The sequence below is a fragment of the Lissotriton helveticus genome, chromosome 1_1 (assembly GCF_964261635.1).
Source record: "Lissotriton helveticus chromosome 1_1, aLisHel1.1, whole genome shotgun sequence".
Lineage (NCBI taxonomy): Eukaryota > Metazoa > Chordata > Amphibia > Caudata > Salamandridae > Lissotriton > Lissotriton helveticus.
Genome location: NC_136057.1, coordinates 1,997,175,916 through 1,997,200,074, shown reverse-complemented (window position 1 = coordinate 1,997,200,074; position 24,159 = coordinate 1,997,175,916). Strand labels below are relative to the sequence as shown.

The window sequence follows — 24,159 nt, the reverse complement described above, 5'->3', positions numbered from 1 at the left end:
ACCAAGTCAAGAACACCTCTGTTTATACCAAGCTGGATCTGCGGGGTGCCTACCATCTGGTCAGGGTCCGGAAGGGTGACGAATGGAAGACCGCTTTCCGGACCAAATTCGGCCTGTTTGAGTACCGGGTCATGCCTTTCGGACTCTGCAACGCCCCCGCAGCATTCCAGTACTTCATCGAGGAGGTATTGAGGGAGTTCCTCGACGTCTTCTGTATCGTGTACATTGACGATATCCTGATTTTCTCACAGACCATCACCGAACACGTACAGCACGTGCGTTCGGTTCTACGACAACTGAGAAAACATCCACTTTACGTAAAACTAGAGAAAAGCGTTTTCCACGTTACCGCCGTGGAGTTCCTGGGACATATCATCACTCCAGCAGGAATACAGATGGACAACAAGAAAGTAGAGGCCATCCTTCTTTGGCCCACTCCAGACTCCGTGAAAGGGGTGCAGCGGTTCTTGGGGTTTGCCAACTACTACCGCCGTTTCATCTCTGGATTCTCCGGAATGGTGGCACCTATCTCACGCTTGTTGCGCAAAGGACAGCGCTTTTGTTGGGACCAGAAAGCAGACAATGCTTTCCAGGAACTGAAGAGGCAGTTCACCACAGCCCCAGTGCTTATACATCCAGACGCCGATCAGCCTTTCGTGGTAGAGGCAGACGCCTCAAAGGACGCGTTGGGAGGCGTGTTATCACAGAGGGATGCCAACACCGGACGGCTACATCCGGTGGTCTTTTACTCCAAGAAACTACAGCCTGCAGAAAGGAACTACACGGTGTCGGATAGGGAGCTCCTGGCAATCAAGACGGCGTTCGAAGAATGGCGTCATTACCTGAAGGACGCAAAACACATGGTCACCATTTACACAGATCACAGGAACTTGCAGTTCTTACGCTCAGCACGCGCCCTTACCGCCCGACAGTTACGATGGATCCTGTTCTTTAATGAATACAATTTCACCATCACATACCGACCCGGTAAGGACAACGCCAAGGCAGATGCTCTCACGGTTGGATGAGTCCGAGGATGCCGCCGAAGACACTGAACCAGTTCCCGTCATCTCGGGCCAACACTTCCAGGGCGTAGTGGCCTCCTCAGAATTCATGACCCAGTTACGTAAGGACACGGACGGAATTGATCCAGCGGCCCTAGAGAAAGGACATGAAGGCGTGGTTCGTGAGAACGGATTCCTGGTCAAAGGAAACAAGTTGTACCTACCTGGGGAGCCCTATCAGCAACGAGTGATTCGTATGTGTCACGACCATGTTCTCTCCGGTCATCCGGGATACCAAAAGACACTAGATCTAGTGCAAAGACAGTTCTGGTGGCCAACCGTAGAAACCGACACAAGAAACCAAGTCTCCCGTTGTGCCATATGCCTACAAGGCAAGAACAGGTCGGAAACCCCTGTGGGCCATCTACGTCCCATCCCGGTACCACCGTATCCTTGGCATACCATTTCCATGGATTTCGTGGTAGAGCTTCCACTGACCAAAACCGGCCATACCACCGTGCTCACCGTGGTGGACCACCTCACCAAGATGGCTCATTTCGTGCCTCTGCCCAAAGTACCCACCGCAGCAGAACTGGCATTGGTGTTCGTGAACAACGTGGTTCGCCTCCATGACGTTCCTGAGGTGGTGATAACGTACCGGAGGTCGCAATTCGTGTCCCGTTTCTGGAGAGCAGTGTGCAGAATCATGGAGATAGACGTTCGTCTCTCTTCCGCCTACCACCCCCAGACAGACGGGCAAGCGGAAAGGACCAACCACACCATGGAGCAATACCTGCGATGTTTATTGCTCATGGTCGAGAAGGAATGGTCCGATGTGCTGTGGATGGCGGAGTACGCTAACATCAACAGCAAGCATTCGGCCATTGGGATGTCCCCCTTTTTCTGCCTACAAGGAAAACACCCCCGCACCTCAGCGTGGGACGTTCCAGCGAATAGCCCTTTGCCTACGGTACAGGCTTATCACAAGACACTGTGTCAGCCCTGGCAACAAGCCCGGTTCGAGCTGGCCAAAGCAAAGGACTCCTACAAAGAACACGCGGACGCTCGCAGGCAAAAAGAACCCGTGTATCGTATCGGCGACAAGGTGTGGCTCTCCATTCGGCACCTCAACGTGCATGGTCCCATGAAATTGCTGCCTCGGTTCGTGGGTCCTTTTGCCATTGAGAAGGTGATCAACCCCGTGGCCATGAGACTGTCGCTCCCGGCTCATATGAAGATACACCCAGTTTTCCATGTCTCTCTTCTGCGTGCGGTCCATCCTGACTGCGCCATCCCCTCTCCTCCTTCTCCGGTGTTAGTGGAGGACCATGTGGAGTATGAGGTCAGAGCCATTCTGGGTTCTCGCCGTACCAGGGGGCGGTTGTTCTACCTGATAGACTGGAAGGGTTACGGTCCTGAGGATCGGTCCTGGGAACCTCGGTCCCATGTTCGTCATGCCCCTGTTCTGGTCCGTGCTTTCCATCTGAGCCACCCCCTGAGCCCGCGCCCTGCTTTCCCTCTCTGACTCCCGGGTGGGGGTTCTGTTTTGAGGGGGGGGGGGGTACTGTCATGTGGCGGCTTTCCGCCGTTCCGGGCGCCACAGGACACATGCAGGCATCGGGATACTCACTTCCGGCCGGAAGTGGTGACCTGGTCGGTCCTCCGCCTCACCAAGCACTTGCGGGGGCATACGCTTAAATGCGTGGAGCTCCGCCGGATCGGTGCTTCTGATTCTGAAGATCGTACGGAGCCCAGCAGACGTCGGAGGACCGGTCTTCTGCTCCTCGAGTCTCCTGGAGGGTCCGCTGCTCTTCAAGTCACGGTAACGCTTCCAGTGCCTTCACGCGTTACGTGACCTTTCATTGCCGTTTTTGTTTCATCATTAGACACAGCCGCGCAGGTGCGCTGCTGTTTGCACCGTTAGGCTGAGCGCCGAGAGCGCTGGGTTGGTTTCTTTTGTTAGACAGGACTAACGCCTTCAGTGGCAGCTGCGAGGGTGCGCTGCTGCATTCCTTACTTAGTACTCCCATTTGGCTGTGGCGCAGGAGCGCTGTTGCCTCTATCCGGAAGCGCAGGAGCGCGGTGACATTCTTTTCTTGGGTTTCTCTTTCGTTTGGCAGTTGCGCAGGAGCGCTACTGCTAGTTTCATCGCGCATGAAGCGTGGGAGCACTGTTGTGCTATTGCATGTGGCGCAGGAGCGTTGCACAAACATGCATTGGGCCGCGCTATAGCGCTTACGCTGGAGTTCCTGTTAATTGCACCCTTACGCGCAGAAGCGCCTTCTTCTTGTTTGTTTTTGGTACTTCGGTGGTTCTTGCGCAGGAGCGCCTTCTTTCATTTCCTCACAAAGGCATCAAGGCTCCTGGACGCTAAGTTGCTGACCTCTTCCTTGGTTCAGCACGAACAGCGTGTCTTGGTGAGTACCGGAGATAGTGGCTCCCTCCTGCATGTGTTTTGTGGGGTGTTATGGCGCAGGAGTAGTACCAAGTCCTAATTGGGTCTTTCTTGTTCCCTCAGCTGTGCCAAGACCCTACCCCACATACATACCACCAAAGGCCACTCCTTTTGCTTATTTGGCCCCCATCCCTGGATCCATCTTCTCCTTGTCGGGTGTTACTCCCCGCAGGGGTTGGTTGGGATCAGGGGCGGTGGTTTGTGTCGTCTCTGCAGAATTACTTCACAAGCCCAGGTGAGTCTTGTGGGGTGCCTGACACTTTCGCCAACTTAAGGCGAGAAATAGCTGCAATGACCTCCTCCGTTTGGATGTTTCTAAGTGTTCGGCCTATGCTGCCGTCAGAGAGGGCACGGAAACAGAGTCCAAAAAGGCAACTCCCGCAGAGCTATCTGCCAAGCCCCCAGAGTAGAGAGTAGCATAAAACTCGCTGAATGTTTCCGCTATATCAGCGTCTTCAGATACGCAAGTCCCATCAGACCAGACAGTCTCTTTGACCCCTTGTTGCTGGCGAACATCTCGTAACCTATTGGCCAACAGGCGCCCGCACCTATCACCCCCAGTATAGTAAGTGTGCCGCAGTCTTAAGGCCGCAAACTCTGCTCTGTCTTGGTCAAGCACCGTTAATTGGTGGCACATAGTCTTAACCCCTTCGCAGCGGGGCTAACTCCCCCGCTATGCTGGGGGTCGCGCCCAGCGACCCGCGACCCGTGCTCATGACGAGCTCAGCTCATCATGAGGCACGGTGCTCGTGTGCCCATGACGAGCTGAGATCATCATGACCACACCCGTTTCCGTGGAACGTTCAGCACAGCAGGGGAATTATCCTCGCCTGTGAGCGTTCCACGGCTCATGACGAGCTCAGCTTGTAATGAGCACCTGAGCACCGTGCCTCATGACGAGCTGAACTCGTCAGGAGCACTTAAGTGTTAAGCTGTCGCCACACTCTCAAGGCTCCCGTTCTTGGTGCATCTGCTATAATTCACGGACCAGTTGTGTGAGCTCACCGCGCTTGCACTGGCGCTCCCTATGGTCGGCAGTCGAGAGAGCAATAAATTCCACCCTGACCACCGCCTTTAGCGCTGCCCATTGGATTGCAGGAGTCGTTTCCGGGTTGGCATTATGGGACAGGTAGTCATTAATGGTGCCTTGTATATGCTTCACGACATCAGCCATGTGTAAGAGAGTGTCCCGGAGACGCCATACCCTGGTTGGGCGCGATGTGGGTGGAAGGGTGAGAGTGGCGATTACCGGGTCGTGGTCCGAAAGTGAGGTTACCCCCCCCCCCCCCCCCATCTCGCCTGTGGTCGTGAACACGCGCACTGGGGCCGAAACCAGCAGATGGTCTAGTACTGCATAGGTCTTGTATGCATTAGAGTAATAAGAGTATTCCCTATCTAGGGGATGAAAACTGCGCCAAAGATCGTGTAGGCCTAAGTCATTTAGTCGCCCGAGTCCCTATGCCGACTCGGGCACCAACCTGGTGAGTGGCAAAGGTGATCCGATTTGTTCATGAGTGGACTCAGAGCCCTCAAGTTACCTTAGTTCCATGCGTTTGTAACTCAGCCAGTTCGGTTTGTCTTCTTTACATTCTGGGACTAATAGTCGTGAATTGTAACAGGACCAAATGGACTACAAACCCCAGAATGCAATGAAAAAACCTAGACTGTAGAAACTTGAGAGCTCTGTAGACTTGACAGAGGCATGTCGTTTGAGATCTCTCTATTTAATTAACTCTTCTAGACGTGTGCAACAGCTTTTTGAAAAACTAGGAGGGGGTGTTCCATAATTGTGGGAGAGCATATTTCGTACAGTCAAATGTCGATTGATCAGCAGAATATAATCTGCCAGGCCCACAGTCTTCTCACCTCCCTGCTCAACCAGTCCATTATCTCCCTGCCCACCCAGTCCACCATCTCCCTGCCCACCCAGTCCACCATCTCCCTGCCCACCCAGTCCACCATCTCCCTGCCCATCCAGTCCACACACCTCCCTGCCCACCCATCTCGCTGTCCTCCCAGTCCACCCATCTCGCTGCCCACCCACTCCATTACCTCCCTGCCCACCCACTCCATTACCTCCCTAACCACCCAATCCACCCATCTCGCTGCCACCCAGTCCACCATCTCCCTGCCCATCCAGTCCACACACCTCCCTGCCCACCCATCTCGCTGCCCACCCAGTCCATTACCTCCCTGCCCACCCATCTCTCTGCCCACCCAGTCCACCCATCTCCCTGCCCACCCAGTCCACCCATCTCCCTGCCCACCCTCAAATCCATATTCTGAATACATTAATCGATCTAAAGCTTAGGGTTTAGAGTCATACGGAGTCCTGAATTAAAAACACCGCCTGTAAGAAGTAGAACTGTCAATACATTTCGTGTGGGGGATGGGACGATAAACAAACATAGAAAGAGAGCGATAGAGGAGACAAGACCGTTACGTTGTGAGGGAGAAAGTGAAATAGAGTATTTTTTTAATTTTATTTTTTTAACTTCCGGGCCTTTCCGAAGATGTTCCAAGGCGGAAATTCACACTCACGCTTACGTTCATTTTTAACGAAGAACTCAAGAAACCCGTGAATGAATACTCGGGCCTTTCAGAACAGAACGGTCAGGGGCCCGACTCAAAGGCGTCTTTTTCCCCCCTCACGCTGGCCACAGACTTGGGAAAGCACTGCGAGAAGCCCTGCAGCGGCATGGCTGTTTAATTCAACAACAACAGAGTGTCTGTACTCAGACTCTGCAGTCACACACACTCCCTCTCGATGCTGCTTAGAAAACGGGGCTTTCAGCGTTTGCTGCGCACACGTTTAAACTCCTTGGCAAAGTGTTCAGCAGCATAATACTCTGACGTCGGGCATGCTAAATTAAGTGCCGTCTTGTTTTATTTCGCTCTGGCACCGGTTGATTTATATAAGTGCAAGGATGTGCTGCTTTACACGATGGTTCCTAAGATCCACAATGGTGTCACTCTGCACAAAGAAGAACTCTTCATTCTACTTTCACCTCCGCCACCTTTCCACAATCAGGCTTCAGCAGTTGGGCGATTCCAACAGGTCCGAATGGGGTATAAAGGAGCGGACCACTGACATCTGGGAAGCCCCATGCGCGATCAATGTCCTAATCGGTGTGGTGAGCACAAAGGAAAAAGTGACTGATGCTTCTTGACTTCCGCCCATGCAGCGACGTTGCTGTTCGCTTGTAAAGGAGGAATAAACCCTGATGCCTATTAGGTAGCTCTCTGACCAGACAGCCCTTCTACTTGAGGCTCTAGTCCGAGACAGCTAGGCTCAAAACCTAGAAGGCCTGTGGATGGAGAAAGTGGATAGGTCACAGGTTTTGTCGGGAATCAGGAGCAAGAAGAAAGCGTGCTTAGTATCACAAGGACTGGACAGGCATGCAGTGGGGCAGCCAGGAGGAGAGCTCAGCTCGGCGCAGCACCTGTTGTGCTTAGCACATCTGTACCCCTGGCTGATGACTCATGAACTTTTTACTCAACCTCTGATGACCACAACAGGTCTATTCCTTTTGCTTGCATAGTGCCAGCTGGTTATAAAGTAGTTGGTGTGCGTAGGTTGTTAGTTTATCATTAATTGCCCGTGAGAGTTGTTCACACACCACATTTACACTCCCAGCTTTTCAAGCATTTAATGTTTGTTTGTACTTGACCACATGCTGTTCTATCCAGTTTATGCAGATCGATTGCCCTAGTGTGCCTACACACCTTTTTTAGTGCCGTTATTTTACAGACCTAATTTTTCCTGTTGTGCTAAGAGACCGTAAAAAACGACATCTTTTATGAGTTTAATGAATGGGTAGTTTGTCCTGGCACAAAAATGGGGCTAATCTTACATAGGCAGTTATAACTTCGTTTCGCTTGAAGTACGTGTTACACGCTGCACTCATGTGGCTGGCCACAGACCCAATATAACTCATTTTAGAATGTTTAGTTTCTTTACAGGAGCTAAAGCATTTACCTTCAATAGGTATGGAGCCCGTCACTTCTTTTACTGATAAGATCTTCATTGGATTCTACAAGCAAATATTTAACCTTCTAATGCACCTCAAAATAAACGGACGGTCATAGTGCCACTACTCACAAACCTAGATAGAATGTATGTTAAAGCCATTCCCTGCTCCTGTCCAGGTCGGAAAGGGGGTTTTCTCTTCTTGTAGAGGTCACCCTTTGCTTTAGATTCCCCCTCACCTCTTCTCAAGTCTCTTCCTGCGTGATACAACTATATCCCTAAATGCTGAAGTGGGTTTTCTGCTTGTATCTCCACGGCCTTAGATCTAACAGCACTTATCAAACCTGAACCGGAGTTACTAATTCAACACACCACTCCTTGGTTTAATGAAGAATTAGCCATTGCAAAAGCCAACTGATAAGCAGCTTAAGCTGCGTGGAGATACAGTTTTCTAGAGGTAAAAAAAAATGGTACCTATAAAAATGCACTTAAGTAATAGAAAAAAGCCACATAAAAGCTTTGGCCGTGAATATTACTGCAATCACATTTTATCCCAACGAACATTGGCAGAGGCCTTTGCCAGTGTACAGAAGTGCACCTAAACTAATGCCTTGCAAAGTACAGCATCTGCTTCCTCGTTTCATCAACAGCTTCTTTATCAAAAACATTTAAAATATCAGAAAAAGCATTCCATCTTTAATGATCAGATGCGCCACCCTTGAGAAATCAGTAGGATTCTTTGGAAGAAATAACAGGCCATCTCTATTTCCAACCTCTGGATTTACTGCCAGGAGTGCTCTTGCAGCTTATTTGAACTCCCTGAAAACACTTCTTGATAGAAATCTAAAGAAATGTGGTAAATGCTGTTCACCTGCCTTATGCCTATGTTTCCACCAAGCGCCTAGTATCAATCTTCTTTGGATGGGAAAAAAATAAGCCCAATTACTAATAAAATACTAACAAGTCCCTCAAATTCTGACGCATTTTTCAAACAACTTCTCCAGTTAAACTCGAGGAAATAAAGTGCCATCCTTGAGAGCAATCAAGTGCTTAAGCCTACTCAGGCAGGTTTCAGAATCATGTCAGGCATGGAATCTGCCCCTAGCTGCTGTATCTGATGATTTGGGTAAAAGTTTGAGTATCTGTGGTACAGGTGTCTCGAAGTTATTGGGCCAGTCTTCAACTGCCAAACAGCCCCTTTCTGCTGCGACACGGACAGCATTCCACTTTCCGCTGTGACACTGCAGACCAGCCCCTTTCAGCTCGGTTACCTTAATTTGATGGGCTTTTATAAAACCATTCTCTATTTTCTAAACTTATGATACGCAGATTGTGTTGCGCCCTTGTAGCAAGATGGCTGAGGATGCAAGCTTATCACCCACTGCTTCTTGGCGGTCACGCAACTTCCTAAAATTTAACTTAAATAAAATAAAGGTTATGATTATGGGTGGTCATTTTGGTAAGTGGACACCCAGGTTTTGGCCACTAACCTTTGAAATTTTAAGGCAGTGCCCACAGAGTGCAACCTGGATTGCAAATTCAATCATTGGCTGTCCATATATACCAACGTTCCTATCAAAAATAAATATTCGGCAGATGTTGCCAAACAGCACGCAGGAAGTTGGGGTAAAGGTCACAGTTTTATCAACACCCAATTATGAAAATTCTCTTTATTTGGTACTCTTTACATGCTTAATCTATCATCTAAATGTGGTCGGGAATATGGCTATGAGATCGATTTAGCATTTGCCTTATTAACAGCCTATTCCTACCGGGAAACACCCGTTACAACGAAGGCATCGCATCGCGATGCCATCGCAACGTAACTATTACATCGCGCCGGGCTCCACAACGCATCCTATATGTACGCATGCTACTACATCGCATTCACAGATACATCGCTAGCGATTACATCGCTAGCAATGCCTTTGGTGTGAATATAACAAGCAAATAAATACATGAAGGAGACTTCAACAACGTGCGCGGCCAGCCTCTTTTGGTGTTAAGTTGTACAAAGTCATACATTACTTTCGTGTGAATATCAAATAAAAACATGAAGGCGACTTTGGTGTGAAGTTGTAGAAATGTATACATGACTTTGGGCTCAATATGCATGTTCCGATTTTGGTGTGAAGTTGTAAGAATTTATACATGACTTTGGTGTGAATATGTACCATCAAAACTGCAGGGCCACACCAAAGGGGAGAGGATGTGGTCTGACGGCTAGCGCGGCCAACTTTGGTGCTGGGAAACCAGGTTCGAGCCTCTTATCGAGCCATAAAAATGTATACTGACTTTGGTGTTAAATAAATATTTGTTTTAAAAAATGATGTTCCGACTAAGATGTGAAATTGTTTTAAAAACAATTAATATTAATCATGCATCATTGGTGCTGGAGTACAAGGTTCGAGACTGGTATTGAACACTGACAAGCTGTGTGCAAGTTATATGGTCATAAAAATACATGAATGATGCATGGGTGCAGGGTGGGTGCATTAATGATTGTTGGGTGGATGCATGCATGGTGGGTGGATGCATGGTGGATGGATGCATGATGGATGCATGGTGGATGGATGCATGGTGGATGGATGCATGGTGGATGGATGCAGGATGGGTGGATGCAGGATGGGTGGATGGGTGGGTGGATGAATGATGTATGGATGCAGGATGGATGGGTGGGTGGATGGATGAATGATGGGTGGATGCATGATGGATGAATAATTGTTGGGTGGATGCATGGGTGCAGGATGGATGCAGGATGGGTGTGTGGGTGGATGGATGGGTGTATGGATGAATGGTGTATGGATGCAGCATGGATGGGTGGGTGGATGGATGGATGGTGGATGCATGAATGATGTATGGGTGGATGGATGGATGATGGGTGGGTAGCTGGGGGGAACTATTTAAGGAATGCCAAGAACATCGCTAGTGCCAATGTTTAAAGAACTGTTTAAGGAATGCCAAGAACATCGCTAGTGCCAATGTTTAATAAATATTTAAGGCTGAGGCGACCCATTCCAAATAATAAATCAAAATAATCATGCTAATGAAATGGCTGAACTCTATAGTTTTTAGACTAGTGTACTGTACTGTACACAGGACCCACTATTCTCCAGTCTTAGCACTGTTTTGTAAATGTAATTTTTAGTGGCTGCTAATGCAGGTACAATATCTAGGGACTTCCCCGACCGTATTTCCGGATAGCTTGGTTTGCAGGCACGATATGTACAGACTTCCCCGACTGCATTTTCTGATAGCTGGTGTAGCTGGCACGATATCTACGTCGTTCCCGACCGCATTGTTGCAGGCGCAACTATGGACTGCCAGACTGCATATCCCGGGCCTTAATGTAATTTGTATATTTAATTGTCGAAGGACTTTCTACACTGTAGCGGCTGCACTAATGATACCCAGCATTTCTAGTAATACAGCTTTATCGTGTGAAGTTACTATTGCAATTCATAACGAACACTATAAATTATTTGCAGGGTATCCCAGGGTTGGATTGGGATTGAAAATCGGCCCGGGCACGCAAAAAAAATCGGCCCACATTTGCATAATGCCTTTCCCTAAAGGACTGCTTCGGCGTAGTCTTATAAAAAAAAAAAGCGGGGGTAAAAAAAAAAATGCACACGTTAGTGAGGCCACTTCTCCTCAGGCCCCCTGCCCCTCGCTCAGTATGTGCACAAGTTAACGAACCGGCCAGCGAGACAAAGGGAGTGATACCTCTGCCCGTGAGCACCCATCTGCCTATAGAAAGGCCACTCAGACACCCACTGGGCCGCTGGCTGTTCGAACAATAGAGACAGTTCCCAAATCGGCACCCAGACTGCTCAAAAAAGCAGCCCACAGCAGGAACTCGGACACCGGCCCCTCGGGCATTGCCCGAATGCCCGCGTTACCAATCCGACGCTGGGGTATCCCGACAATCATCTGTCCCCACACATTTCCAGGGGATGAAGGGGGGCAGGGGTAGGGGCGGGTTCAGGCGGCAAATAACAAAAACCGCGTTGTTTTGCACTGCGACGTGATGTTCTGCGGGGTGATGTTCGGGCCAATGGGAAGCAATGCAATCGTGTGGCAAAAGGCTGCAATGTGTTTGCTCATGATGTAATGGTCGGAGCGAGGTCATGGACGCGATGTTAACGCACGCGATCTGTGTGGCCGCGATGTAACGTCATACATCCATTCCTACCATCTTTGCAAAAAATCATTGATAACCTACGAAGAAACCAGTTTCGTTTTTTATAACCATTATTAAGTTTTTTTTATCTCATTGGAAAGCCAGCAAATAATTTGTAGACGATTAAAACGTTCTGGTGGGTCATAGAAAAATGATTTATGATAACAAAAAATGTAATACAACTTAATATAGTAGCTCACGGACTTAGAGGATTTCATCCATAATAGGCCCCGAAGTGCCAAATACTTTTTTACTTTTTTATTTTTGTATGTCGTTTGTAAAAAATAATTTCCCAATCTGTTATTTTTTTCTCAGTTTAGGCCACCATCCTATAATAGTGGGTTCTTCTTCAAAGTGCCATTTTTGTGCCAATATTACCTTAGAATGACCCAAAAAACGATTCGATTTTTGAGGGGCTTGAAGAGGAAGGATTCCATAAGTGCTCAAGCTGTACAACACCGGGATCCAATGGAATTTCTATGCCTCAGACTATATTCATTTCACAATTTTTTAAATTTTTTTTTTTTAGATATTCTGAAGATTTGAGCCGGCCCGCAAAACGTGTACTCAACTATCACTATTAACATGACTCAATATACATTTAGCAAAGTAACTGTCAAATAACTCTTGAAGGTATTCGGGTGCATAATGTAGACAATACATGGAGAAAAAAGGGATTTAATTAGACAAATTGGATCCTCCTGACATATAAGTTTACAGGCAGGGCGTGTGTATTTCTACTACTCTGTAACCATTCAAAAGAATGGAGTACTAACCTGATACCCAACCCCCTGCTAACGCAAACCTTCTGATGACCAGACATCATTAGTGCAAATAACCCCTGTAAGCATCAGAACAATATGGCTTTTGCCAGAGAGCTTCCAAAAGGTAATCGCCTATAGCAATGACTGAGTCACTCATAAGTAACCATTTAGGATATAAAAAAATTCTTACAAAATCTGTGAAAAAACTACAATTTTCTCTTAATTTTGAAAGTGATTAAACACACTAAATTCATGGTCATTCACAACAAATTGTGACAATGGCCATACAATCCAGCACCAAAATGTACACTCCTTTCTTTACATCCCATCCAGTACAGCTGCATACAAGTTATAGTTCAAAAATAAACAATTTGCTTTAGAGCAACAACTTTGCCTTTAAAGCAGAAAATGGCCATGTATCAAACTTTTTGGTATGCCCGATCTCAGCCACCTCAACCAGGGAGGATGATTAGATCTGCTTCCACAGATACACGTTATGTACCTAAATCAGGGAGGCAAAACTAGAGCGGAAGTACCCTCCACCCTTTTGCATAGAGGATGCAGAATCACCTATAGAATGCCCTGAGAAGCACTTCACCAAACATTATGTCCTACGCAGACAACACCCAGCTCATTCTCTCGCTTTCCAAAGACCCCTCACCACCACGAATGCCACCTTGCACCTCTGAATGACCAGCGTCGCCAACTGCATGCAAGACAACGGCCTGAGGATCAACGCAGACATGATGGAAGTTCTGCTCTTCGGGGACACACCTCGCTGTGGGATGACTCTGGTGTCCCGCCGGCCTTGCCCTCCCTCCACGGACCAAGCCCAGAACCTCTACATCATCCTGGACTTCCAACTCACCATGAAGAGCCAGATTAATGCAGTCTTTGCGGTCTGCTTCCTCACCCTCCGCATGCTTAGAAAGATCGTCAAATGGCTCCCTATATCTACCAGACTCACTTAAGCCCTCGTCTCCTACCACATGGACTATGGCAACGCTCTTTACACCTGAATCTCATTACACATCTGAAGAGACTTCAGTCCATCCAGAACTCAAAAGCCAGACTTATCCTCAATCTCCCCAGACGTTCCCACCTCACCCCCCAACAGAAGAAACACCACTGGCTTCCCGTATGCACAAGATGCCAATTCAAGATTCTGGTGCACGTCTACAAAGTCCTTCACAACCAAGGACCAGTGTACTTCAAACAATGACTGACCTTCCACAGACCCTCCAGACTCCTGCGCTCTGCCTCCCTCGCTCACACCCCCTGTGTCCGCTGCAGCAATAGTGGAGGTCGTTCCTTTTTCTAATGTGCTGCAAAATCCTGGAACAGCCTCCCCATCCACCCGAGGACCTCCCTCCAAGAATTCAGAGGGGGGCTCAAGACCTGGCTCTGGGACTGAAGCCCCAAAGCAGCCCAGACCCAGTGCTTGGATACCCTCACGGCTGATTAGCGCCCTCTAGAAATCCTGATTGATTGACTTCGAAAGGAATGCTCTTTTAGAGGACCTTAAAAGTTGGCAGTTAGCTTACTTCAAACGTCTGAATGATGTTGGTTACATTAGGCTTCTTCACGGTCATTTTTCGGCAACAAGAACCTCCTAAAGCACATCAACCTGGGAGAGGAAAGTATATGAAGCCCTGCTGCTACGTACTCAAGTGTTTCGAGTACTTCATCCAGAGGAATAGACTGCACAGCTACCCTTCGCCTAGTGCAGCTTGGGGCTTAACCATGATATCGCCATTAGGCCTGGATGGTGTGTGGGGAGGACATGACCTCAATCCCAGGTATTCAAATAACTCATACGAATCAGGGTATAATTGAAGCAACCAAAGTTTATACCACAGAAAAAAGTAATGGCTGTAATGTTAATAAATGCAACTAAGGCCTCTTATAGGGTCAAATGGTTATCGTCATGGCTACTGTTGTAAAATTGTGGTCTAAGGCAAAAATTATTGGTACAATAAAAACTCTTTACCTTAAGCCGTCCACCAGTATAGTAAACAATATTGAGGTTAAAGATAAATGTTACATTTGTCGAGGCACAAGAAACTTATGGCCTCTGTCACATGCAATAATTGACCTATACATAAAAACTTTAATTGTGAGCGTCCAAAGGAATGAAAGAGGTATCCCTATTTTGTGGGTGGCTGATCAAGGAAATTTGCCTTACATGCAGATTATGTTCTACTGTGCATGCCAGAAGTGCATTCTCGTTTCCCGTAGTGGAATCATTTATTGTACTGAAACATCTGTATAACGCTTATTTCTTTTGTAAAACATACTTTATTGATTTTACAATGTGCTGCGCGCAGTTTAATACAATCGGTACATAATCAACTCCGCAGGAATGGAGTTACACAAGCATCACTGTATGTATAGGTTACATTCAAAGCAGAATTGCAGACCGATGTGAAACGATTGTTATTTTAGTACCATCACAATACCATGAATCTATTTTAGGCTAATATCAGAAAAATTCAGTTTAACTCTAAACAACCCCAGCCAACCCTTCCCCTCCCTCCCATCTGGCTCACCCCCAATTAGGCTCAGTCGAGCCTGGGTCGCACCTTAATCCCCTTGGTATCTTCTTGTGGAGGCCCCAGCCTACAATGGGCCCTGCATTGAACAGGCGTAAGGGCGCGCTGTAGGAGAGTACGGTCTCCTTCCTATGGTCACCCCCACTTTTTGCTGTGATTTTCTGGTTTTTCGCCTTTAGTGAGGTTGTGGGCCTGCTAATCAGACCCACAGCCCAGCTGTTCTCTCTCTAAATTGATACCATGTACTTTAGGTACATACCAGATTGGGTATTGGGTCACCTCTGTGAGCCCCTGTATAGTTTACCATAGGTACCCAGGGCATAGGTGCATCAAAGGCCTACCAGGGGCTGCAGCATGTATTATGCCACCCCTGGCTGGCCCTCCAAACTGACACCACAGGCTGATCACTCAGCTTGGGTAAGGTGGTGTAATCACCCCTTACTTAGATATAGTATATATATATATATATATATATATATATATATATATATATATATATATATATATGTGCATATGTGTCTATAAGTCACTCCTATGGTAGGCCTCGACAATCCTGGAGGCAGAGTGCTTGGTTTTATGTGAGAGGGTGCCCTAGCATGAGCTGAGCCCCTCTGCAGCTTTCGGAACCATCTCCTTATAGCTGTTCTATGATATAGCCATACCATATATTCTTAAGTGCATTATAATCCTCGCGATTAATGCTAACTTTGGTTTGGCTTTATCGAAACATGTCGTGTAAGGTGTCAAACACTTTGGAATACAACCACCCCCCCACCAGTTCTGGTGGCGGGGGTAGCATTCCACCCTTCTAGAGGGAGAAGATATGTAGTTACTGCTAACCCCGGCTAAAGTAAAACAGAGCCTCAGCATCACAAAATGGATGCTGCTGCCACAGACACGAGTCTGACCTCCTGTTGCTGGGGGAAACTCCAGCAAGGGCAGCCTGGACAGAAGGTTTCCGGTCCAGGGAGGTGCCAGCACCTCCTCAGACAGGGTTTTGTGTATTGGGGCAGGGAGGGCTGCATCAGCAGATGCTTTTTCAGACACTGCCTGGGGCACACAAGGTGCTCTATGCATAGCCCGGTTCAAACCAGTTGCTGGGGCACTCCAGCCCCGCTCTGGCACGAAATTGGACAAAGGGAAAGGGGTGTAACCAATCCCTTCCCAGGTCCACCCGTAGGAGGGACCTAGCAGGTAATCCAGCCGCTTAACTGAGTATAAGTATAGTAGCTGTGTCGCCAGGACTTTAGATTAACCTGGAACGAAACTTTGATACAGAGCTCTTGGACCTTCGACATTCTATTGTGACTCGAAGACGGAAGACAACTCCCTTGTGGTCAAGGAGTGACCACCCAGTGCAAACAGGCACCACTAGTAACTTGCCGGTCTGCTTTGTCGCCGCTCCCGCAGGAACCCGAAGACTTAGCGAGAGAGAACAGCTGGGCTGTGGGTCTGATTAGCTGGCCCACAGCCACACTAAAGTCGAAAAACCAGAAAATCACAGCAAAAAGTGGGGGTGACCATAGGAAGCAACCCCCCTCCCCCCCAACGTAGGGACATTAAACTAACCTTGACCAGTTGAGTCTTCATGTTCTAAGTGGAAATATCTGGAGAGTCCATCTGCATTGGCATGGTTAGTCCCAGGTCTATGTTCCATTGTAAAGTCCACCCCCTGTGGGGAAATGGACTACATAAGCAGTTTGGTATTTTCACCCTTCATCTGATTTAGCCACAAGAGGGGCTCATGGTCTGTCTGAATCTTGAAGTGAGTACCAAACAAGTATGGCCTCAGCTTTTTCAGGGCCCAAACCACAGCAAAGGCCTCCCTCTAAATAGCTGACCAACGTTTCTCTCTAGGGGTCAGCCTTCTGCTAATAAAAGCTACTGGCTGGTCTTGACCATCTTTATTCAGTTGAGAAAGAACAGCACCTACCCCCAACTCAGAAGCATCGGTTTGAACAATGAATTCCTTGGAGTAGTCTGGACTTTGCAGAATAGGTGCAGTGCACATGACCTGCTTCAGGTCATCAAAATGCCTTTTTGACAGCTTACTGTCCACTGAACTTTCTTTGGCATTTTCTTGGAAGTTAAGTCATTAAGGGGTGTCACAATGGACCCATAACCCTTGACAAATTTCCAGCCTTCTCTGACCCGACCCACATCCACAGCAAAGCTGAGACCCGTGGTGGACACGAGAGACGTAGGACCAGACACCTTGGACATCCTGCATTTTGCTAACTGCATCGACTCCGGAGGTAACTCGCAGTTGTGCATTGGGGTACGAGAAGCCCCAGACCCGAGCACCATTTGCACCGAAGCTCAGCCCTCCACACTCCACGAGTGCCGCGTGGGGCCTGCTCTTGCATTTCAGCTCGACGCGTCTTCCCAGTTGCTAGCCCGTTGGCTAGTGAGCCCCCTGAAGAGTTTCCTTTGAAACCAAACTGCTTTCCTGGTTGCTCCAGGCTTGCTCCAGCTTCCCTGCAAAGGAGAAGCTCCTCAGACCTTGCTGGTCTGCACCGAAGCCAATCTTCACTTCCTGCGTGGATTGCGTTTGCCAAGGCTTGTTGGGTCCAATCCGGATACCGCTTCACCTCTTCACCTGAGATCATCGCGACATTGCCTGGTTCCTTCCTGGTCACTGGCTAGTGACCCAGACTCTGCCCCCTCTGCTTTCAGGTTCTTCAGATCTCCGATCCACCCGGAAACTTTTCCTCTGGTCGCCTGCAGCACTTCTTTGCAGATCTCCATAGAAAACATCGAAGAAACCTGACACCAAAAGGCACCTATGCACCCGGCTTCCCTGGGTGAGGTAACACGAGTACTCCAGTGCTCCTGTGGGTCTTGACTCTCGAAGTGTCCTAGTCTAAAGGGGTTTTGTCATAGTCCACCCGGAAGTGCCCTTAAACAGTAACTTTGTAACTTTTACGTTTCCCATTATAAGTCAATGGTAACTAGCGACTGTGTTTAGACACTGCACGCGTCTCCCGTGGGCCTCCTACTTCCTAAACTTTGGTTGTTTAGTGTAGCCCCAGCGATTCCCTAGGCTCTAGGCCTACTCACCATTTCTGTCATGGTTCTTTTACCACTATTTTAGTATATGGTTTGTGAGGCCCCGAGGGCATTACTGTACATTATGCAACTTATCGTATGCTAATTAAGTAACTTATATTGTGCTTTTACCTCTGACCTCATAAAGAGTGCAGAGGGGTTGTGTTTAGAATAAATACATATATATTTGATATATACCTTGTGTGGTGTCCTTTCATTTGGTATTCAAGGTATTATAATTGGTAAAACAGTTTGATTCACATGCTCTCTGAAGTCTTAGCCTATGACTGCTGGTCCATGCTACCACTAGGATAGCTTGTCTTTAAGGTTGACTTTACAACCACCATCAATAAGGGTCGATTAGACTGGTGCAAGGTGCCCACTAGAACTAGTGGACATCATATGCCAGGCTAACTTCTCACAAGCGCGTCAGAGGGAAAATATATGCCCAACGTGTGTTTTGGCATTGAGGGGTCGATTGCCTTGAATGCCTCCACATCAGATTCCAGTCCATGGAGATCAGCATTTTCCTCAGTCCCTTATATTCCTTACTCCTGATGACTGCACTCTCTGCCCTACCCCACCGGATTGCTTCTTCATGCCATGTACTGTTGGGGGAAAGGCTGGTTTCCACCTCATGGTGATGGTGCGCTTTCCAATGATTAAAGCTAGGTCATCAAATCTGTACTGTACTCTGTGTCTTACGACGGGGACATAACCCCAATATGCACTGATCCACTGTGTCCCATCTAGCGATCCCTACTATGGTTTCTAATATATGTGCACTCTTGGCCCAGAATCCCACTAGGCATGGGCACGCCCAAACATGTGTAGTATATCAGTGTCATCTGCATGGCATCTGGGGCAACATACCTGTGCTGTGGGATATATGCGGTTTAAGCGGTGCGGTTGAGGTAGACCCTATGGAGGATCATGTATTGTATACATTTGAATTTGTCATTATGAGACACCCTTTTGAGGGTATTCCTGGAGAGAAGCCCATGCCTGGTCCATTAGATCCTTACCCAGATCTCTAGTCCATTTCTCTCTAAGTGTTGTAAGCGGGGCTCTCTGAGAGCACACGGGTACCTCTGTAGAGCCATCATATCAGGTGACGGCAGGTATATGGCATGTGTGAGTTTGTGTGTCGGGACCTCCTCACCTTCCGGCGCCCAGTGTTTCTTCACGTAACTGACTATAGCTGCATGTAGGACAAAAAGAGTTTGGGACTCCCTGCTCCCGGGTGAAATTCTCGTGGTATATCAGTACACCTTCCGTAAACAGCTCCCCGACTGTAGAGACACCCTTCTGCGCCCAATCCTGTATGCCCCTCCGAGTGACCAGCCCGGTGGGTGTGGGTATTCCGAGCAGTTGAGTGTTAGGCGCGTAGGGCAGTCTCTGGTTTGTATATTGTAGTGCTTTTTTTCCAGTAGGCAAGACCCATTAGCAGCAGTAGGGGGGTCCCAGTTTAATCCTTCTCTGTGAGAGCAGCAGAGAGTGGAGAGCGCCCCGAGCCAGGGACTGTGCTGTATAGCCCAATTGGTGCAAGTTGCGCCCAGCCAGCCAGTACGAAAGTCATTGCAGTTGGCTTGGAAAGCAGTACGCGTGGGAGTCTGGTGTGCCCCCTCCCCCATGCCCTGTCTCAACATACCCAGCTGCAGCTTGGCCAGTTCCACTCTTCTGGGGCCCTGTCCCCGGATTAGATCCAGCAAGAGAGTGTCCAGAGTTTTGAAAAAGGAGGCAGGGCTCAGTACTGGTAGCTTTGAAATGAATACAATAGGCGCAGGAGCATGACCATCTATGAGATGTCCATTCTGCCAACCACTGAGAGAGGCAAGAACACCCAGAAAGCCACCTGTGTGCAGAGTGCCTTAGCTACCTTCACCAGGTTACCCTTTAGCAAGTCTTGTGGAGTCCTATATATTTGGATGCCCAGGTATTTAAAATTATTTGGCTCTACTGGAAGGGAGAGCAACCCGAACCGGATGTTCTCTGCGTGCTCTCCTGAAAGGAAAAAGAACACGTGGGACTTATACTCATTCATGGTGAGACCAGAGGTGCGCTCGAACGGATTCAAAATACGCAGCATAGGCTCTAGATTGCCCGCTACGTCATGGGTATATAGAATGAGATCATCAGCATATGCTGACACTATATGATCTGCGTTGCCAACCAAGATACCAGTCCTCTCTGCCTCCTTCCGGAGTCTGATTACAAGGGGCTCAAGCGCCAGCACAAATAGAAGTGGCGACAGAGGGCAGCCCTATAGCGTGCCTCTGCACATTGAGTAAGGCCCTGTATAACGCTTCCTATATGTAGGGCTGGAGAGCTTACCAAGATTGGTAAAGTGCTACAACGTGCGGGATGTGCGGTTCTGAGAGATGCTTTAGTTTTGGGCTTCAAATACCAGTAAACAAAAATCTGTTGACATTTCTCGAAATACACCTGAGAGTTCCAAAAGGTCACAAAACCCACTGAAATATGATTGCATTTTATCTATTGTCAGTCTGACATAAGGTTTATGTTCCTTAAATATATGAAAGCTATTTTATAATAGACGAATGCTTACATTTAAAATGTCTATATTCCAACTATTGTCGACTACCATTAATGTCAATATTTCTAACTCAGTCTTTACTTATTCTACCAATGTATGCAAGATAATTCACAAAATGCCAATAAAGAGATTTAAGAAGAAAACAAAATACTGAAACATCTAAATATATATATATTTTTAATCTATCATGGGTAAAAATTCAATCATTTTTGCAACGTCTGCTCACCACAAATTGCAATGTGTACATCTAGTTGCTAAATGCGGAGTAGAAGCGTAAGACTTAAAAAAAAACTGGCCACACTCTCACAGGGACCGGACCGCCCAATAAATTCCAAAGGAAACTTTCAATGGACAGCAGCAAGGGGGTGAACCAGGGAGCCATACCCTGCCAGTGTGAATAGTGCACACATCTGCAGCATGAGTCGGAGGTCCGTGAATAGTGGGGGGGGCGCCAATGCCAACACGTAGCGGTGGAAATTTAGGTGGACACGGAAGAGGAGGATCCGAAGAGGGAGTTGTTATTAGTAGGTGCTGATGGAAAGGGGTTGGGGTGATGATTGTTGTTGCATATTTATATAGCGCGAACTCGACCCGAAGGTATTGGAGCGCTTTATATAAGCACCAGTTACGTTACACAAGGACACATTCATTTTTTGGGGGGTAGGCACGGGGAGATGAAGTGATTTTGCCCAGAATCACAGGTGTTGAAAATAGGCGCTGGAGAGATGAAAGTGGGATTGGATTGAGAAGAGACTGTAGTGGTACTCACAAGGAAGGGGTGCTACTGAAAGGGTTGTACAAAAAGAGGTGCTAGTGTGCACTGGAAAGGATGTACTAATGACGTACAACTGTAAAGAAGGTGCTACACATTGGTGAATGAGAGTCCCAACGAAGGGTGTGCTACAAGAGAGATCTCCATACATACTCCAGAATGAGGCAAGTCTGTTCCAGAACCTTACCTTCCACCTCCCGAGAAAGGTTCTAACAAATCCAGTTGCCTTCACTCCGCTTTCAATTCCAACCACCTTTAATAAGTGAAGACGAGAAGGAGTGATAGAAAAAGTAGTTTTATACCAATTGACAGACTACCAGCCGGTGGTGGGAGGTTCATGGTGACTGTACTGTCCTAAAAATCGTGCAATTGGTTGAAGAATGACCCGCCCCTGGAAAGATGACCAACCCAGCCCGGAAGAAACCGCCCACTACTTCTGCAACTCCGGAAAAGCACGCCTACTATTCCGGAAGCAAATGTTCGTCGAGCCCCAACAACTCGCGAGCCGGTACACCAGCAGAAGCGACTGGGCTTTACGTGTCGGGGTCCCCGGCTCCCCACTCGTCGAGCGAAATTCTACACCTGCAAAAAAGCTTTATATACCTTTAACAGCTAGAACAGCTCGTTTATAAATCTAGGAGATACGGCAGCTACTTATTCTACTGTATTATTTGTGTAAAAGTGACTCCGTTTCAAAATTCTTGGAATGTTTTTATTCGCTTTCGGTATTTGAATGTTTCTGTCACTTATCCTCTTTATTCTTTGGTATACTTATCTAATACATGACCCTCTCTCAAGAAGACTCGCTTTATCTATTAATCGTTTTCATAGCTCTTTCTGAGCTGTCTACTTTTTGAGACCTAAAAATATTTCACCTTATAACAATTTTTTTTTTATATGGGAGTGGAGCCAGAAGCTCCCCAAACAATGAAGTCTTACAAAAAGAACATTGACACGCCAAAAAGCTGTAAGCCAATGCTTGTCATTGATTGTATCCATTGCTTGGGTACATTAACTCTTACGGCTATCAACTTCTAAACTCTAAAGTCATGCCTCTAATTTTGCCTGAAGTTTGGTAATGGCTCCACTGTACTCTAAGAAGCTGAACTCCTTCATTCCATTCTTTATCGTTTCTCTTGGGTTTCATGACCTTATCCTGTTCATGCCAAGCTGCTACGAGCTTCGTAGCCTATGCCTTGTAAGGTACTGAACTTCTAATTTTTCTTCCTTGGTTAGGTTGATTTTCTTTACCCTCGCATAGCTAAGTTGTTGCAAACCTTCTCACTCTTACACTCCTGCGAGGCAGACTTGCATCTGCCTATGTATAGCCCTTCGGAACCTTTCCGTTCTTTAGTGAACATTTGAACAGAATGGCACGTGGTGCTTTCACCACCTTTGAAGTTCCTTCTCAGTGTAGGATATATGCCGCCCAATCTTGGTATCTTAACCGTTAAATGTGTATGCTTTCTAGTTCTCTCACTCATTTTTGGAGCCCACAGATTTCCTTTACAATCATGTTAAAAAAATATTGGTTCATTCATTTATTTTTCCTCATCCAGTCTCCTATGTGCACATTTTTTTCCTTGCTGTTCTGCTCCTGAATTACATGCTATACTAGCAAAAAAACAATATTCTCTGAATTGTATAGTATTCCACCTCTGTATCAGGTTGGCTGCAATTTGTTAAAACATTCTGCTGCTAGTCTGTTTTAATCATCATCACAAGCTTTATTTTGACATGAAAAGTCATAAATGCAACATAGCACAAAGATAACATAGCCAATAAAATAAGTATAGTTAAAAGAAGATCCAATAATAAAGATACACTTGATCATCCTAAAATCTGGTTAAAAAACAAACAGTATTTACTCATTTTGTTTCAACACAGTGCAATACATGGGGAAACTTTTCATTTCATTTACTTATCAAGAATTAAAAAGAAATAAAGTGCTTATGCATGGTGATATTTAGCAGGAATGCTATTATGGCTTAGAGGTCTTAACTATTGTCTGTGCAATCGAAGCTATATCTTTCTCACAAGCGCTTTCCACCATATCAACCAAGCTTGCCCCAGGTACTTTGCTACACAACAGGATAAAAAAGATCTAGAATCTGACTTGAGAATACGGAGTGCATGGTGCTCTCGCGTATCAAGTTTCCTGCAAATCGGGCTCAGCCCTTTTTTCCGTGATGTTTTGTACGCCGGGCAGACGAACAGTAAGTGGCAATGCTTTCCACACGGGCTTTGCAACTAGGGCAGTGTTTTCCGTTATTTACGGACCATTTTGCTATCACTTCACCCACTGGGAGGGAGCCATACCTAAAATGCATATTGAGCATTCTGTCTCTAGGTACTTTGATTAAATCGAGGTAAGGCTCATAGTATCTTGTTAGTTTATGGGAATGGAACTCGGTTGTCAATTTGCCCACATTGGGTCTACTGATCTCTCGCTGGTCCACCCCTTCCCAGTACAGGGGTTTAAGGACTTCTCTCCTTGGGAGCTCTTGACTAGCCCAACAGCCACAAAGCCCAATTGTAGTTTACATTTTCTTAATGTCACGTATCCAGGCTATTCACCACCCCCCCCCCAGTGTCAAGGCTAATAACCTCAGTGATGGCCTCAAACGAGCAGGGGACGCAAATTGGCTACATTACTTATTGATCGCCTGCCTATATCCATTAGTAGGGGCATGAGGGGGATGTATATGTATTTTGGTACTGTTATTAGATCTCTTAGGAATTTATATTCTGATCTCTGGAGCTCATCAAGATTATCGAATCCCTAGACTTCTGCTCCATAGAGGGAAGCACTAACAGCCTTGGTGTCATATATCTGGAGGGCTGGAGCTACGGG

General features: G+C 47.2%; 1 protein-coding gene across 1 annotated transcript in view; it reads right to left on the bottom strand.

Annotated features, from left to right (window-relative positions):
- Positions 1-21,666, bottom strand: part of SLC35A3 (solute carrier family 35 member A3) — a 236,349-nt gene extending 214,683 nt beyond the window's left edge. The window contains exon 1 of the mRNA XM_078644413.1: positions 21,493-21,666. The gene's annotated coding sequence lies outside the window, so the exon portion shown is untranslated. The remainder of the gene's footprint in view (positions 1-21,492) is intronic.
- Positions 21,667-24,159: the final 2,493 nt, after the last annotated feature.